The sequence below is a fragment of the Schistocerca nitens genome, chromosome 1 (assembly GCF_023898315.1).
Source record: "Schistocerca nitens isolate TAMUIC-IGC-003100 chromosome 1, iqSchNite1.1, whole genome shotgun sequence".
In the NCBI taxonomy this organism is placed as follows: domain Eukaryota; kingdom Metazoa; phylum Arthropoda; class Insecta; order Orthoptera; family Acrididae; genus Schistocerca; species Schistocerca nitens.
The window spans coordinates 417,048,887-417,066,025 of NC_064614.1; the positions used below are offsets into that span (position 1 = coordinate 417,048,887).

At 40.0% G+C, this 17,139-nt stretch overlaps 1 non-coding gene across 1 annotated transcript; it reads left to right on the forward strand.

Moving 5' to 3' along the window:
- Positions 1-16,625: 16,625 nt before the first annotated feature.
- On the forward strand, positions 16,626-16,698 carry Trnat-agu (transfer RNA threonine (anticodon AGU)). The gene has a single exon. It is a non-coding gene; the product is annotated as a tRNA-Thr (tRNA).
- The last annotated feature ends 441 nt before the right edge of the window (positions 16,699-17,139 follow it).

The following is a 17,139-nucleotide window of genomic DNA, read 5'->3' on the forward strand; positions in this document are numbered from 1 at the left end:
GTGTTACTCAATTTGCTTCCTTTTTAAGGATCTTTGAATTCTTACACTCACTGCCCAATATATTTATTCCTTAATGGTTTTTGTGTAATAAATCAGTTAATACAACTGTGTGTAACCATTATTTTTCAAAAATTTTAAAAGCTGTAAATCATCGCTCCTCAAAGCAATGAAAGATGGTTCGCCTGATGATGTAGCTCTCCCTGATGGAGGGTAGTCTGCATTAAACGTCCCAGAGTGGGGAGGACAGTTCTTGGATTAAGATGACTATCTCAACGTATGGAAATGCCCTGCCCAGGGGTAAATAAATGTTGTAAATTGTGATCACACTTGCTATCCTATTGTTCCACTCACTGATGACATCTATGTGAACCAATGTATAGATCCCACGAGATGCTCTCAGGGCTATTACAGTTCAAACAGAAGGCACTGTAACCATGAAGGATTGTAGAAGGATGAGCAGTGAAATGTGTTTCTTGGAGAGCAACACAGACTGCAGAATAAGACACTAGTTATTATTAGTTCTTGTGGGTAATAGCAGTATCCATTACAGTTTCATTGAATTACCACATTAATGGCATCCCGGTTAGTTGTGAAGGGGCCAAGGGGACACTTCACACTCAAGGATCACTGTCAGTAATTAGTGTGGAACAACATTAATGAGCATGAGCTCAGAGTCCAGGGGAGTGGTGGGATCTGGAAACTCCATAGTCAGCAAGCAGCCTTCTCCCAAGATTTATTCTTTTTCTCCTTAGCTACTTTAGAGTCAAGACTCTTGTGGGGATTTTTCTGCTAAAAGTGTAGAAATTGAAGAGCAGCAAGCAGTCCTGGGACCTGCAGTCCATGGCTCCTTCAGCCACTGGATGGTGTCAGATTACTGATCTGTAAATTTTCACAGAGAGGGTTCCCTAAAAGGGACATCTAACACTAGTAGATACCAGAGGATGATGCTGCTTCTCTAGCTAGGTGTGAGGAGTCAAAGTCCCGTAAATGGTGCTGCAGCAGCTGCAAAAGGATTCATCCCATGGATGAATTTACTGACATTACTACCAGAGGTCGATGTTGAGAGCATGGAGGGAGTAAATACTTGAGGTACTGCTGATGACCTGGCCACAATAGTGGCAAAAGTCAGTACCACTGGAATAATATTAGAAGCGATTATATGAGGTGTGTTCAAAAAATTCTGGAACATACGTAATTTTGCACCAATGATGTGTTGGAGCGAAATACAGTTGGCATCTCTGAACAAGACTGTGTTTAATGTACAGCTGCCAGAAGTTTCATTGTTGTATGTCTGTTAGTTACTGTTGAGCAGAACATTGTGGCACACAGTTTGCGAATTACGAGATGGCAAAGTTAGGAGCTATGCACCTGCATTAAATTTTGTGCGAAACTCGAGAAAACCTTTACAGAAAGATGCCAAATGATCCAAGAAGCATACAGTAACAATGCGTAAGCAGTACTCGGTGTTATGAATGGTTCACTCAGTTTAAAAATGGCAGAACGGAAGTTAAAGATGACCCTCGTTCAGGACGCCCTTCATTGTCCACCGAAGATGCTCATGTCAGGGACATCAATGAAATTTTGAGTAACAATCAAAAACTAACTGCCCAAGAGATTGCAAAAGAATTCAACATTTCAGTTGGATCATGTCATAAAGTCCTGACACAGCACCTTGGAATGCATCGTGTTGCCGCCAAGTTCGTTCCACAGCTGATGAGTCAAGCAGAAAGACCTTCACCTCACAATATGTGAAGAGCTTTTGGATTGTGCAAATGAGAATGAGATGTTCCTTAAGAGAATTGTAACTGGTGACGAGATGTGGGTCTATGGTTATGATGTTTTGACCAAGATTCAATCTTCATGAAGGGTTGGGAAAGGTTCTCCACGACCAGGAAAAGCTCGTCATGTCAGGTTCAATTTCAAAACCATGCGGACAGTTTTCTTTGTTTGAAGGATTAGTTTATCTTGAATGCCACAAGGACAAACTTAATTGATGGCATTTCAGGATGTGTTGCGGTGTCTGTGAGGAAATGTGAGAAGGAAACTGCCTGAAATGTGGTGAGACAATTCGTGGCTCTTGCCTCACGACAATGTACCTGCACATTCATCCCTGTTGGTGCATGACTGTTGCACAAAAAACAAAATCACTGTTCTGCCTCACCCTGCGGACTCTCCAGACTTGACTCTTATGGACTTTTTTTTCATTTCCAAAGTTGAAAATCCTGTTGAAAGGGCGAAGATTTGCAATGATAGACAAGATGAAAGAAAATTAACAGATGGTGCTTCACGTAATACAGCAAGAGGTATACAAAGACTGCTTCTGGAAGTGGAAATGGTATTGGCATTGATGTATCAGTTGTGGAGGGGAGTATTTCAAAGGAGGCCATGCCCAATAATTAAAAGGTAAGCGCAGAAAAATTTTGTGGACAAAGTTCCTGTATTTTTTGAACAGATGTCATACTTTTTCTGAGCCTCAAAATGTCAGAGGTGATCAGAGACTTTAAGTTCCTGTATTTTATGTCCCTTAATAAGGGTAGCACATTTTTGGAATATGGGAACATGTTTCTTTCACAATTGAGATAGAAATATGGTTGCTCATAAGGTGGATTTTTATGAAGCGGTCAACCAGTCTACACAAATTGTGTTATTCATATAATGGAAAGATGTGCCCAAAGAGTTGGTACTTACAGCAGGGACTGATGACCCCAGACGTTAAGTCTCATAGTGCTCAGAGCCATCTGAACTTAACAGCACCGCATCAATGGTGGGGAATATCGCTTCACTTCACAACAGTATACTATAAGTTTGAATTTTGCGGGAAGTGAATCCCCATCAAAAGTGAGGGTGAGTGATCTGGTGTGAACCTTGGTGTCTGACAGCTCCAACATACATGCTGTGCAACGTAGATCCCCCACTGCTTCACGACCCATGCCATCTAGATCCTTCTTCTCAACACCAGCTTTTGTATAATGTGTAGATGGGGGATGTCCTTGCAATATGTCCACTGCCCTATAATCCTTCTGGGAACTGCATAAATGTATTGAACAATATGTAAAAAAGGAACAATTTTGCAATCACATTTGAAATAATGTTAGATAAGTTTCACATGTTAGCTGAAATAGTTGGGAAGCACTTCAGCTAAGGTCTGGTCACAAATAGAAGAACGAGGGCTTCCTACTTCGAATCAGCAGAAGTTGGTCAACTTTGATCTGTTATTGTTTTGTGTGTGGCTGCTGCCAACCTCAGTGATCTAATATTGAACATTGCATATGTAGCCATTGTGAAGCAATTGTTGTACTATGTTGTGTCGCATATTAATACTTATATTGATGAGTGATGAAGCAGTTTTTGTCCAATGTGCTGGCTGTGCTAGATACACTTTCTACTGCTCTCCACTCCTCAGAGAAGGGCAAGTGGTAGTTCTTTACAGAGTGCAGCTGGAAAAATCATTAATAATGTCACTGAATGTTGTGGGCTGGAGAGCAAAAATAGAGAGTTGCTCCACCCTCTCTCTGTCAATGAGACAAATGGTTGTGTGCACAGGTGCAAACTTCAGCATTGTGAGATAAATTTGGAAATTTTGTACAGATAATCTTGGGGAAATCACCAAAAACTCCTGGCAAAAAGAGGTAAATCTCAATTCAAATCTTTCAGTTCGACAGTACCTTGAAACTGCTTTCCCCTTTGTTTGATTTACTTTAAAATGGTGATTTTGTTTGTGTGTAAAAACGCTGTTATTGATAGTAGGAATTCCTAGTTCTGTTTTCCTTACAAGCTGACTTTTTGAAACCACATACGTGGTTGTGTAGGTAAGGGTCCAAGGTACTTTCACATCCTGCAATCATTTACCCTGGAGGGTCCTTGTTTACAAGTAACCAACAAAAAGTAAGTTTCTGTGGTCCATTATGTTATCAGAGCCACAATAGTAATGACAATATTTGGAGCTCCCCTGTAGCACAGTGTGTAAGTTTGTAGTGACCTAGTAGCGATCACTTGATGTAGGATAAGGAAACTCTTTGGGCAGTGCTATGGCTCTGTTGCAGCACAATCTTTGTGCTATTCCATCCTGAGCTTCTGTAGTACACATGTTCTCTGGTGTATCTATGCCTAGTAATAAAGCATTGATTCATGGTATTTGTGCACCCCATTATTTAGCCTATAACATCCTCACCTGTCTACTCTACATTGGTGACATCACATCAAACGACATTATCAGCTATGGATTATTCTATGTTTTTTGACTTATCTTGCTTGCAACAATAATGGAGCCACCTTACAATCTAAGTGCCAGAGACAAGCAAGGCAGTGACTTCTACAGAGTTGAGTTCAGTACTTCGCAACAGCATATACAACTCTTGCCTTTTTGTTAAATGTGAAAGTTACATTTTTCTTGTGCAGTGCCCACTGTGCTGACAATGACACCTATGTACCTGAATAATGTGTTCCAGTTAGCAACTTCTGTGTGTTTTTGGCAAAGAACGCAACTCTGCCACGAACAAACAATACACCTCTCAACAAACCACCAAGGGCAGACAGTGACTGATGTTTGATTATGTCACACCTCCTACATTATGTACTGTTTTGCTGAACCTGCTCACATTGCCATATGCAGTCCATCCAGTCAGGCCGAGCATGGACATCTTCCCAGGTTTACCTTGTGTGCTGTGGTCTTCACTCAAGACACTCAAGAGCTTTTCTATCATCTCCCTCTGACAAATGCAGTGCTATGTGAACTCCAGAATTTTAACAGCAGTCCTGTGTGCATTAATTGACAATCCAAGCTGCCAGCCTTTCGGCTGGAACAACCAGATGTCTGGTTTGCTCTCAGAATGAGTGTGTTCTCCAAAATCATGGCTCTTTTGATGATTGCTTCAAGTTTGTCACCTTAGTGTCTCACCTAGGTAAGCAAGCCGATCTCATATGGGATGTTATATTGTCAGCAAAGACTGCACTCATTCATCACTTCAACCGAACACTGGAACAACAACTACATCAAGATATCTACAACAAATATTTGGACACCAAAACACCTTCTCAGATCTGGAGACATCTCCAACATCTAATACACACAGCACTCGTATTGAACCATACCTCATGGACACTGTGTACTATAAAATTACCTTCTCAGATACAACTAGCAGTGACTTCGAATGAGCATGAACCACTGGCAGACTTTTTGCAGTGTTACATCAACAGTGCATTAATTCACTGTACAACAATGACCAGTTGATTGTAAAAACAGTTGTAGGTTGCAGATTTGTAATTATTATAAATTTGCCAGGGTATGGCATCATGGGTTTATCTGAAGTGCACAGGGAGAACACAGCTATAAATGGCTGGCATGGTAATGTTCCACACTACCAAGACTATATGACAGCAAGAATTCAGAAAAGAGCTGTAGCATAAAATGTTGGTGACTTGCACTGGTGTTAATGACAGGCATACAAGTCCTGTTAAAAGTAATGCCAAAAGCATATGTCACATCCAAACGAACACCAGAATGGAATGTACTGGAAATGAAGAATAAATAAATGTCATTTGGGCAACGAAAAGACAGAATGAAATGTGTGTATGAAATATAAGAGATATGAAATTACCTTAGGCACGACAACAAAAGCAGTTACAGCAGTAGAGAATACAACCATGTGGCCCCCATATGAGGCAGTGTTGCCACTCCTTCCAACCTAGTAGACAACATGTAAATAACATAGATGTAGCTGTGTTGTTTAGGAAGTTATTTTGCACAGAAGGAAGCAGAGGGCACTGCACAGCATTGCATGGTAAGCATAGTTACTCAAACTAGTGTAAATCAAAATATCATAAAACTGGGGAAACTTAATATATAAAATGAATAAATGCATTAAATCTAAATAAAACAGATAAGTTGTGCAACAGATGCAGTAAATTGGAAAAGGGTAAATGCTGGGGCAATATGATTAATACTGGGGTATAGAAAAAAATACAAGAAAAGGTATAGCCAAACTACATGCAAGGAAAAGCTAAAAAACACTAAAATAGGGTGAACAGAAGTACAAAGAATGTAAGGTCTTCTGAAACAATGGGATCAACTGATGATAAGAACTAAACCTAGAAAGGTGGAGAATAGGTGTAAGGTTCTAAATATATAAAATCTATTTAGAAAATATTAAATGGAGCATAAGGCACCTATGAGTCTGTGATCTTTACATCTTGAAGTGTAGGCATTTAAAAGTGACCTTCATAACCATGAAGGTAGAACATAAAAAGTGACAGAGGAAGAACTAAAATTTATTAAAAACGGACATCATCTGATCATAATGTACTTGATTTTTGGTGGCCAGTCGAACATTGAGTAAATTATCTTTTTTTCAAGAAGGCATGTTTGGCAATTTCAATCTCTTCTAGGAGGTTAAGCCCTTCCCCTATGGAATGTGGTGTAGGACCTCGAGGTTAGTATGTGTGAGCGGTGAATGACTGCTAACTTTAAGATGTTCAGCAGAAGTAGATCCATTTTTTACCTGTTCTTTTTTGTCAGCAACTGTTCACAAAATCTAATTTTATAGGTTCTGTCCTATGTATGCAGTTTGACAGTCGAGGCATTTAATGTTATAAGCACTGGAAGCTGCATAGTTATCTTTATGGGGCGTTCTTTGTAAATGTAGCAGTATTGGATGTCATTGCCATTGTTATATATTTAGAACCTTACACCTGTTCTCCAACTTTCTGAGTCTAGTTTTTACCATCGGCTGATCCCATTCTTTCAGATGTCATTAATTTCTTTGTACTTCTGTTCACCTTGTTTTAGTGATATTTTTCTTTCACTTTTCCTTGCATATAGCTTGACTACACCTTATCTTTATTTGTGTTTTTTCCATGCCTTAATCTTATTGTCTCGCATATTTACTATTAAAAACAGTCTTGATCACAATTTATTTATCAAGGTGACCGGTTTCAATCACTGCTGTGGTCATCTTCAGACCATTGAGTAGGAACCTCTTTCTGTTGGAGTAGTGATTTTCCAACAGAAAGAGGTTCCTACTCAGTGGTCTGAAGATGACCACAGCAGTGGTCGAAACTGGTCACCTTGATAAATAAATTGTGATCAAGACTGTTTTTAATAGTAAATATTTGTAACACATTGATCACTGCCACTCCCATAATGTATTCAAAAGTAATTATTGTCTCGTAGTTTACCCTTTTCCAAGTTGCTGTATCTGTTAGATAACTTATTTGTTTTATTTTGATTTAATATGTTTGTATATTTAGTTTCCTCAGCTTTATGATATTTGGATTTACACTATTTTGACTAAGTTCTTTTTTCTCTGTTAAAACTTAATCACTAACTATGCTTACCATGCAATGCTGTGCAGTGCTCTCCCCTACCTTCTGTGCTAATTAACTTCGTAACCAATGCAGCTACATCTATGTTATTTATGTGTCACCTACAAGAGTGGAAGGAGTGGCAATGCTGCCTTGTACAGGAGGCACATATATTCATGTACACATAGTTGTATTATCTACTGCTATGACCGCTTTTGTAGTCATACCTAAAGTAATTCCATCTCTTTTACATTTCATACACGTTTCCTTCTATCTCTTCATTGCCCAAATGATATTTATTTATTCTTCATTTCCAGTACGTTCCCTTCTGGCATTCATTTGGATGTGACATATGCTCTTGGCATTAATTTTAACGGGACTTACGCACCTGGCATTAATATCAGTGCAAGTCCCCAAGATTTTATACTTAATCTCTTTTCTGAATTCATTCTGTTATATTGTCTTAGTAGTTTGGAATATGACCACACTAGCTATTTATAACTTTGTCCTCCCTATGCACTTTCAAATTATCTGATGAAGTCCTATCCATGCAACATGCGTAATAGATAATAAATACACTGCCAGTAAGAAGAAGGAGGGAGTGGGAAGGGAATCCACTGCCAGTAAGAAGAAGGAGGGAGGGGGAGAAGAAGTGTTAGGGGGACATGTACCTGGAAAGACAATATCGATTTAGATCTGGTGACGGCATATGCCACCTGGGGGATAGTAGATGTACTGATGATAATGGTTTCAACTTTGTCTGCCAGCATATAGCGCAGTGGCATAGCTATCAGAGCACCATCTGTGTCTACTATTAAGTAGGGAATACTAACATCCAGAAGGCTCAGTGTGGTGCAATCACGTAACGCAAGCAGCCAATGATGCTGTGGAGATGGATTCATGCTTCCTATAGCAAACCAAGTGAGTTTGAAAGGAGTCACACTGTGGACTTCTCAGGAGTGGGATGGTCCTTTCAGAGAACTGCCACACAAGTTGGCTCTGCCGTGTCAGCTGCGTAACAATGCTGGTATCAGTGCTCACAGGACATTCTCACACCTATAGATGAAATGCTGGACATCCACACAGCACAGATGCCCACTAGGACAGTCATTTCGTAAGACCAGCAGTGGCAGATTGTACGCAGTGTGGTGCAGTAATTAGCACACATTCAGGACGATGACAGTCCAAACATGCATCTGGCCATCCAGATTTAGGTTTTCCTTGATTTCCCTAAATCGCTTCAGGCAAATGCCAGGTTGGTTGTTTCTTCGAAAGGGCATGGCTGATTTCCTTCCCCATCCTACCCTAATCCAAGCTTGTGCTCCATCTCTAATGACCTCACTGTCAATGGGATGTTAAACACTACAGCTACCACAGCACAGATAAGAGGGCTTCTGAGCCCAGACATGTCAATATAAACTGTTGCAAATTGATTATTAATAATGGGGCTAAGAGCATGCACACTTCTAGCTTGTCTTCCACTCATGTCACATCATCATATATGGCTCAACTGGTACTGTCTGAGGACCACTTGAAAATGGAATGGGGTACCGTGGTCTTCAGCATTGAAAGCAGATTGTGCTTGCATGCAAGTGATGGTTGTTTGTGTGTAAAATGTAGACCTGGCGTGTGCTGTCTCATAGAGTGCATTTGCCCAAGACACACTGGCCTTATCCAAAGATTTATAGCCTGGGGTGCAATAAGATACAATTCTCGCTCCCCTGTGGTCTTTCTGGAGAGGACACTTACCAGTGCTAGAAACGTGCAAAATGTTGTTAGACCTGTTATTTTGTCATTCTTGCCACTGGAAAGTAGTGTGTTGTTTGAATGGTTGCCCACACACTGTTTGCGAAATTCAACATCCTCTTTGAGACTTGCAGCAGCTTCCATGGCCAGGATGATCTCTGCACTTGTCTCCAACTGAGCACATGTGGGATATGATGGGACAAGAAATGACCTGTGTGACTCATCAGCCAACAACTCCCACAGAACTAATTGAACAGGTCGACCAGGCATGGTACAGCATATTCCAGGACAGTACTTCCCTACTTGCCATCTATACAATCAAGAGTCAGTGCCTGCATTGCAGCCAATGGAGGCTACACTACACACTAATATGGGTGTTTAAGCATGTGAGAATCAGATGTTCTATTGATCTGTAAATGTAATCATTTCATGTACTCCATATGCATTGTTGCAGCAATAAATCATGCATGAACTGGAAACCTTGAAAAGTGTGTACTGATTTTTTTCAGCAATGTAAATTACTGATCTGCAACAAATAACTGTTTTTACAATAAACTTCTAATATGGCTGCTGTTCCAATCCGCCAACATGGAGTGGAAAAGTTTTTAACAATGGCCAGCTCCGTCCCACTCAGGGAACAGCCATGAAGCATTGCAACAAGTTGCCAAACGAGACCGAGGGCACACGGGGTTGTTGTCTTGGATGATATATCTCCCATCCATCTGGGCAGCAATGTCCAGCCACACCTTATCCAGGGCTGCACTAAAGATGCCGGCACTTACATTTAAGCCAAAAGGTAACACACAAAATTCATAATTCCTTCCCCTACATATAGATGCTGTTTGCCTTTTGCTCTCATGGTGCAATGCTATTTGCCAGTAGGGCCCTTTGATATTGATCGTTGTAAGAAATTGAATTCCATGAAACTTCAGCAGCTATTGATCTAAATTTTCTATTTGTGTCCTCACTGGGGCAATAATTTTGTTTATGCTCCTTTCATCAAGTGCTAATCTCACACTGCCATCTGGCTTTGCAATTGCTGATACAGGACTACAGTAGGGTGCATGCGAAGGTTCTACTACTGCTCTATTTCCTTCCTTACCACTTCTGTTTTTGACAGTGATATGGGGCAAGATGAACAACAAAATGTTTCATGGGGGCAGACATCCATCTTGTAGACATTATCTTTTATTACTCCTGGTCTTTTCTCAAACATCTGAGTATATTGTTGGAGGAGTACACTTAACTCCTCCCTTTATGCCTCAGACAAACAAGCAGATTCGTTTACTTTTGCTTGTGTTGCTAATACATTCATGTTCTGTCTATTGAAGTGATAGTTTCCAGAATGAAATTTTCACTCTACAGCGGAGTGTGCACTGATATGAAACTTCCTGGCAGATTAAAACTGTGTGCCGGACCGAGACTCGAACTCGGGACCTTTGCCTTCGCGGGCAAGGTCCCAAGTTCGAGTCTCAGTCCGGCACACAGTTTTAATCTGCCAGGAAGTTTCGAAGTGATAGTGTTTTTGTTCATCAAGTAACAATATCTGAGGATGTAACAACTGTATTTTTACACTACCATCTCCTCTGCAGGTGTTACAGGTTTTTCTTAACCTCACTAAATCTACCAATATCTCTTGCTCATCCACTGTAAAATAACACTTACCATTACTTACATCAATCTGTACTTTGAATGATCTGAAAGCATCCATCCCCATTAAACAATTGACAATCAGCTTTACTACTACCAAAAAAGTAAATTCTATGATGATGTTTTTGAATGTTATGGGTATACAAGCCTGTAATTTTATTCCCTTTGATCTGTTCCAAACTGCTGCCAAAATACAGCTATTTTCTACTGGTAAAGTTAGTACGTCTGTAGGCCTATCCTTCTTAATTTCATTGAACAAACTTCATGAAATAATGTTAGTCGACGTTCATGTAGATCAATGGGAACTGTCAGATTGCCTATTTTAGCTGGTATCATGGCCTGTATTATTTCTTCTGCTTTTTTAATATCACTTTCGTCTTCCATACATAATTGTTCCTTAATATCACTATCCTGATCATAGTGTATAAAACAGTATGTAAATAAGTGAGTGCTCCCACTCCTTTCCTCAGTCTATGATTGAGGGCTTATCACGACCGCCTTCTGTTTTCCTGTGGGAATGATGGACTAATTTTGCCGCTTTGCGTTACTTCTACTACATGCACAGTATGATCAGTGTTTCTCCAATTTGTATTGTGCCCAGACCATGAATCAGTTTCCCTTTGTCCTTGTGCTCTCTCTTGTGCGTATTCTCAGTTTCCTTGTCTGTCATCATTATTATTTATGTTAGGGTGCCTCCTATTGCCGGTATGTCCTGGCCAATTACCGTATCGATTTTTGTTGTCTACTGGGTGTGGACCTTGAAATCTGGTATCTGGACCTCTTTGTTCTATGGGTATTGGGTCTTGGTAACATGGATCATGCTCTCTCCTACCCCTTTTTTGATGCCCATAGTTTCCTCTACTACAGCAGTTCTTATTTTTGTTACTTTGCTGAGGCACGTATGGAAGCCAACCATGCCCATTGCTTACACTGTTATTGTCAAAGTGGTTTCCATTACGCAATTTATCAGGCTGTATATTCCTGATCTCAGCTGGAGATTGCCCCTCTTCATAAATAAGATCGATCCAGTAAAGAACAAAGGAAGTTCTCGAGATCATTCTCTTTTACTGCCACCAATTTTTCCTTATGCGGTGGCAGCTGACTCTTGAGTATCTTTAAGATGTCAACATGTAAGACTGAATTCGTCCTGTGAAGCATCTTATTAGGATATTTTACAAAACATTGACACAGTCCTCCCTGTTTGCTGTTAAAGGGCTGAGGGTGCTCACGACGCAGCCTCTCTTGTACAGCGATTGACTGCAATTTGCCAAGAAACGCTTGCTCAAATTGTTCCTACGTGTGGCAACACTCAGCCATGTTGGTAACCCAAAGCAAAGAGTCACCTGGCATATAGCCTACTATGAATCTGATCTTCAGTGCTGTAGCCAAATTACGTGGCAGCACATTCCGAAATGCCCTTATGAATACGACAGGGATTGTTTCCTCGCCCTCAGTCGAATATACTAGAGATCGTCTATGCCTACTTAGCCCTTCACCTACAAAATTAGTTGATAAACAAGGTGCTGTGTTCACAGGCTGTGGCGCCGTCTCCGGCTGCATGCGATTGTACCCAACATGTGACGGCGCCTTCATTGGTATTGGTTGTAAATTATATTCCATTTCTTCAGCGCCAGGTATAGTCACAGGTGAATGCATGTAAGCATTCCCACTTTATGACACTATGGGGAGGCTATCTATTCGGCTTTGATTGTTGACTGTGGTCGGCTCCTTTGAGCTACCGATGCCATTCACGAGCTCTTTACGTATTTGATCTTCTGCTGCTTTAATATCTGAGTCGATTTTATGATTTTAGCAATTATTTTGCTTTAATTCTGTGCCATTAATTCTTCCACAACATCTACATACTGGTACGTTTCATGCTCTTGCACGAACTTTTGTGCAAGTGTAGCAGTGCTATCTAATATCGCAACCTCGGCCCTTTCAAGTAGTTTCTTCATATCCTTGTCCATATGATCTTGGTAGTTTTTTCATGAATTCGTGACCTAGTTTCAAGTGTTCAACCTCTCCTGATAGTTCTTGTATTTCATCTGGTAAATCCTTGCAAACTGACTGCAATTCCGTGACTTTGCCTTGCACAAACTTCACAGTTTCTGTAATTTCGGTCTGTGTGGTTGGTAAATTATTGTGAACTTTGGTTATATTTGATCTTGAATTACGAAAGAAAATTTCTGATCTAGCTTATTTATGTCTGTGGACAATAAGTCTCTCGCCAAATCTCTGCGCTGGTGCACACGTAACTTTGTGCTCAAATTGTATAACTTCTCTAAGTCATTATACAAGTTTGTCTGCAAATTTCACATGTTCATATTTAGGTCACAAATAGCTTCTAATGTTACTCACACTTTGGACTTGGATGACATGTTAACACCTTGTACATCTTTCAGATTTTGTTCGCTTTTGATTGGGTTCTGTTCACGTAACGTCAAACAAATAGATTTTTTGGAATCCACAGTAGTGAGTCTTCTGCTATTATCTCAGGAAAAAGTGCTCCCTACAATCACTTGTGAGCTTCTTCCATCTAATGTGAATGATGTTACATCATCCCTCAGTACATTTTCCTCCACAATAGTAGCTGAGATTACAAAAAATTCATGACTATTCCGCTTCTATCCAACATCTTGTGGTTCACTAGCATTTGTTGTCTGGCTATGGGCAGTGACATTTTCTACACCTTAATTTCCTTCACTGTTCTGACCAACGTTACTGACTGGTTCCATACTGACAAATTAAAAAATCTCTGTGGAAAATTAAAATAATAATCTTTGTTACCATATATTTCGAGAGTTTTAAAAACTTTATGTGCAATTTACACTGTGTCTAAATGGCGACTAATTGTTGCCTATGTTATGGTCTACGTGATATTGAGCAATTTTTTATATCAATTATACTGTCACTGATAATAATAACCACAGTCCCACAGTTTTTAGGACAGGATAGGGTATGGGATTAGTTCTGATATAGACGCTACCACTCATAATCATGCCGGCTTAAGAATTGGATGGTTCCTACCCTTGTTGCAAAATGGTTGTCTGTATGTTTTTCGCAGTTTACTTTCTGTATGTTATTAGGATAATTTTCCTCTGTAGCTTCTTTTACATCCTCGCTTTTGCTAATTGTCTCATTCATCCATAATAGCTGCAAACATGAGACACAGAAATTAAGTACAATTAGCACGTTTAAACTGTATACAATAGAATACTTTTGTCTGCTCACTTACTGTATATGTTAATTCAGCACTGACCGGTCACTGGTAGTCAGCAGAAGTGGTGGCAACATGATTTAGTTATTTCTTGTTTCCAGTTTTTTACAATTTGTATAAATAATAAGTCTCTAAAGACACGTGGGGCAGCGGCAGATCGAACAGATGCTGTTGTTATGCTCATCTGTAACACCAATTCTCATTAATGTCTTCTAAAGAAGTGTCCGCAGAAGTTATTGCTTTACCTTGTTTCTTCTTGACAGCAGCAGCTCTGGAATCTTCTTCTGCGGCTTTCCTCTTACTAGATCAATAAATTTCTTCTGGCCGTGTCACATCAATAAGGCATCGTCTTCTAATATAAAACTTTTGTAGGAGGAATTGTAATGGATGTAGGTTTTTCCTCCTACTAAATAAAACCCCACTCCAAACTCGTTATAAACACTGCATTGAGATACAAGTTTACACTTCACACAAAAGATGGAGCATCTCCATAAAACATCCTGTCATGGGGGCGTCCGAAACAAGAGAAGTGATTAACAAAAGAAAACTGTTAACAAATGAATATTTAAAAATATTGAAATTACTGAGAGATCATTGATTCTATACCACTTGTTGTATAATCTTTTTAGGTTTTTCTTCCTATAAATCATGAGAAAGAGATAGATAAACAATTTAACAATTTAAAAAATTAGTCTTTCATATCCCAGTTTAGTTACACTACAGTTCTTGGAACAGCTCACCCAGGAGCAGCCACATCATTCCGTATATCCCATCATAAACGAGTCGGTGGACAGCGGACAGATGACAGGAGATACACACCATAGGTGCCACCTGTAATAGCTTTATCAGCACCAACACAAGTCAGTCAATGGCGTCAGTGTTTTGTAGTCCATGCAACTGTTATGTGGAACTCACTGACAGCTATTCCATTACTTCATTGTCCAGGCTTTGCAAGATATCCCTGCTGGTGGCTGCAACATAGACCCTGGCATTAGAAGGAATTCAGGGCCAACACCAGAGGCAGCAGCCATCATGTGGTCCAACAGGATCCATTCAATGTATTGCCTGGCAGTAAGGCAACCATGGACAATGACAAGATTCATATGACTGCCAGTACTGAAGCTTCCCCACAACACCACTGAACCTTGGAAATCTGTCGATTTCTTGGACAATATCAGGCTGGTACCATCCACCATGGGTCTCTGCACATGGACACAGCCATCACCTTGCACTAGAGAATATCTGGCATCATCTGTGTATGACATGTTTTGCCAGTGACAAAGTTGTCAGTTGACATGGGAATGGTAGAACTGAAGGTGAGATGCAAGATATTTTCATGTCAAACGCGGTACTTGAACAGGATGTCTGGGTTTTAAAGTCCTTTTCACAACCTATTCTTTACTGTTTGATTCAACACAGTGGCTCCAGTGCCATTTCTGAGATCATCTTGTAGTGCTCTGGCAGTATCCTTACCAGACCGAAATGCAGAGATGGCCAGATATCGGTCCTCACATGGGGTTGTAATGCTTCAGCGACCTTTTGCAACTCACCTTGTATACTGACTTGTCTCCTTGTAGTGCGTGCACAACCTATGGATGGCCCATTGAGAGAACTGGCATCTGCAGCAACATGAACAGAAGTCCACCCTTTTTGGATCAAACAGACCACCTTTGCAACTTGACCTTCTTTAAGGTGTCACATTGTATGTGCTTGGTTGAATTTGAGATTGTGCTCCCCACCCATCATATAAATTGTTTAAAAGAATTAGGGGAACACTCCTCTCCATGTTCAGTATGTGAAATCTATTTTGATACAGGCTTGAGATCTTTGCTTTGAATGTAGGTAACAAGTTGTCAACAATGACAACTGCCATTCATGTCCCTCAATATAAAACACTTATTAGAGGTCACCTGACACTTTACTGCATAACACAGCCAATAGATGATGAATGATTTCAATTGTTGCCTACACTGAAAGCAAAGAGCTCAAGCCATGCAATAAGACCAAAAGTACTGGCTGTATCAAAATAGATTTGACACCCTGGACATTGATACAAGTGTTTCCATAATTCTTTTGATCAGTGTATATGGCGGGAGGGGGGGGGGGGGTGGGTGGAGAGGGGGGGGGGAGAGGTACAATCACAAAAATCCATCTCATTACTAGTGTCAGAGAAGCACTGTTTTTAGGCTAGAATTAGGATTAAAGCAGGCAGTTTTGAAGGAAATTACAATGGCAGAAGACTTACAAATATTGTGTAAGAAACCAGTGAAAGGTAGTATAAACATATTTCATCAGAATGTAAGGGCATTAAAAAAATTAGGTAAATGAGCTTCTTGTTTGTTTGGGAGGCTTAAAAACTCATGAAAATGTAAACAAACACTGATTGATAATGCCTGTATACACAAAGGTCAAACCACCCAAGTAAATGTGTTTCTATTAACAGGTTCTGCACTCATGGCGATGGATATTTCACGGCCAGGCTGCCGGACACACATCAGGTGTGAGGCTCTGCTGTGGTCAGCAGTAGCCTCATGGTAGCCAGTGTGTGTTAATTAATGCTCTCACAGGTATTTATATTTAAGTAATTAGGATAAACAACATATTGCCATACAGTAATGAGACACTACTATGGGAACCAGTTCACATAATTAAAGGCTCCAGGACAGAACATTTTAAAAGTAAATTAAGGAGGCGGATTAGAATTAATTGTGTCCAGATGGCTTAGTGGTCAGAGCATCTGCCTAGTAAGCAGGAAACCTGGGTTCGAATCATGGTCTGGCACAAATTTCTAACTTTTCCCATTGATTTGAATTAATAGCCTGCACACCACATATATACTAAATATTGTTCTCCGTTATGTGAATTCATGTGTGAATTGAAATATACCTGTGAGAGGGGGGTGGGGATATCATCCAATACAAATTTATATTTGAAAGATACAATGCAGGTGATCATAAAAAGTAATTATTTCAATCAGCACATGCTGTAAATAATAGAATTATTTCTTTTTGTCTATAGTCTAGTACAATACCACATGTATAACATATAGCAATAAAGATTCATCATCTCATTATTTCTTTTTTAACAGAAGAGGTAATTAGAAACATAAAGAAGGAACTACCCAGTAGCGTGTCAGTAGCGTGTATTCAGTGTATGTTAGGTAAACACCACTTACCCAGCTTAAGCTGGAAAGAAAGGTGAAACAAATGGAAACACTGAAGTTT